Raw genomic sequence first — 2,644 nt, forward strand, 5'->3', positions numbered from 1 at the left:
CTGAGCCCTGGTCTTTTTCTCTCTTCATTCCATGTGAACCAGAATTACAGGCAGGACATTGGAGCAGAGTTGGCCCCTCTTATACCTTTCCTGAGCCCACATCCCATACAATTTGCCTCTGATGCTACTGCCACTGTGTCCGTCTGAGGACTGGACAGAGGCTCCTTTTGAGACCACAGTGTGGGTGACCTGGGCTCCCTGTGCCCCTAGTCCAGGGCACTCTAGTCAAGCTGCCGTCATTCCAGGGGCAGGGTGGGGGGCACACTCGCCCAAGGACGGGGGTTCCAAGGCTCTGGTCTAGGAAGAGGAGCTGGCAGGTCCATACAGGAGGAGGAGGGATTTCAGGCTCCAGCCTGATGCAAACAGCAGCTACATCAGAGATGCCTCAGAGCCAGGACCCTCCACCCAGCAGCCCCTGCTGAAGGAGCACAACACATATTCATAAGTTTGGGGAATGAACGGGGCAAAGAGGCACATGTCTCCCGCTTCTGAGCAGCTCCTGAGAGCTGAGACTCTAGCTTTCTGAGCGGGGACCGCCCCCACCCCGCTGCCGAGCAGCCGCCAGGTTTTCTTCTTGCTCACCCTGCTCCTGCCCGGGGTTCCTGGGTTCAACCTCGACTCACCCATTGTTCAGCTTCCTCAGTCAGCCTCCTAACCCACTGCTGAACCACGGCGAAGTGACATTTACAAACATGTCTGTTTGGCTCTAATAAATTGGCACTGACTTCTTCTCTATAGAATATTCAGGAAGGATGTATACAATGGGGCCCAGACAGAGACCCAGGCCTGGCGGACGGAACTAGGAGCTGGGGGTGATGTCATCTGGGTCCCGGGGAGGACAGTCCCTCCCCCGCAGTGACAGGGAACCAGGGGCGTCATCGTCCCAGACCCCAGCCCGCCCCGTGTCTGTGCATCAGCAATGCTTGATCCAGGGCCTCTGAGGCCCTCAGGCTCTAAAAGTTCGGGTCGCGGATATAGTTTCTGAGTGCTCATCTGGTAGCTGGCCTAAGGCAGCCCAGACTCTATCCCCGTGACTTTGACCTAATGGGGCAGGGAGACACCCAATGAACAATTATAAAGAGAGGAACACTGTGCGCTCTCCAGGTAAATATGCAGTCTGGGCACCGTGACGGCGTGGATTTTTGCAAACTTAAGGAACATCAAGAGGAAAGCTACAGAAAAAGCTGGGGTGCATCTCAGTCGGAAATATGGAAGGCCTGATGGCATCCCCAAGACACAGAACTTGAAGGGAAAACAAAAGCCAAGGGGCGCTCTAGCGCAGTTCTTACTCCCCATGCCCACAGGGCCTGATCAGTCCAGGTGAATCCACACCAGCCTTCATGCCAATGTGTCTCCATCAGCAGGAGAAGCTGATCCTGGCAGATTCAGGCTCAGCCTACCTAAAGACCCGGATTCAGAAGACCGGTAGGAACAAAGACAAGCCGGGGAGGGGAAGGCCAGCCAAAATCTCAGCAGGACCATAGCATGCATACCACCCCACACAGTGGACCAGCCTGGAGGCTGGTTGTTTTGTTGGGAAGACCCGATGGAAGAGTAAATGGCAACCCACTCCAGTATTCTTGCCTGGTCCCATGGACAGAAGAGCCTGGTAGGCTGCAGTCCATGGGGTCACAGGAGATGGACATGACTAAGCGACAAACAAAACCAACTAGATGTGCAGCCTTGAGCTTGTTGCTTAACTTCTCTGTGCCTCAAACTGTCCTATGTAAAATAACCTTAAAAATACATTGCAATAAGCCTAAAATGCTGCCAATTGTAAGATGTGCTATTTTATGAGCCACTAAGCAGGAAAAAAAAACCCGCTACAACCCAGTGCTTTCTTATTGTTCCAATTTTTGATTTTTTATTTTGTGAAGAATCCATCTTAGATCTTTTAAGATGCAGGTTTTTACTATGCCACTCTTATACAGGCATAAAAAGGAAAAATAAATTAATTAGGAGACTTCTGCTGTTGTTCAGTCACTCAGTCCTGTCCGACTCTTTGTGACCCTATGGACTGCAGCAGGCCAGTCTCTTCCATCCTTCACTATCTCCTGGAGTTTGCTCAAACTCACGTGCATTGAGTTGATGAAGCAGGAGACGCCTAGCCCGTTCTCAGTTCAGAGCCCAGCTCTCTACCTTCCCCACGGCCTGCCAGCCTGGCCGTTGGCACCCCGGGCACTGCAGCCCCAGAAACATTTCCGCAGAGCGCTTCTGCACCGTCTCCTCCTGGACTCGTGACAAGCCTCAGACACCACTCCTCCAAGCGTCACTTTCTTACTGCTGCTTTCTTGATCTCCCAGAGGTGTCGAGCTTCCAGAGCACGGCCACGGGCCTTTCCAAGTGACCCCCAATCCGTCCATCCCGAGACAGCGAGGGTTTCTGTATCCTGCAGGCCACCAGGAACACATGTGAGCATGCGCAGCAAGACCGGCCCGGTGACCACAGCCGGATGCTAAATTCTGGGCAGGCGGTGCCTCGGGTCCCAGCAAGGAGTCACATTCCTGCTGGGCCCCAACTGAGGGTTGTGACCCTCACTTCTTTATGGAGCCCAGTCCTAGTACACCGTCAGCAGTCAATAGACATCAGTTGTTTTCTGCTTTTTAAAAATTTTTTTAAATAATTTTATTTATTTTTTAATTTT

This window comes from Bubalus bubalis, chromosome 15 (genome assembly GCF_019923935.1).
Source record: "Bubalus bubalis isolate 160015118507 breed Murrah chromosome 15, NDDB_SH_1, whole genome shotgun sequence".
Lineage (NCBI taxonomy): Eukaryota > Metazoa > Chordata > Mammalia > Artiodactyla > Bovidae > Bubalus > Bubalus bubalis.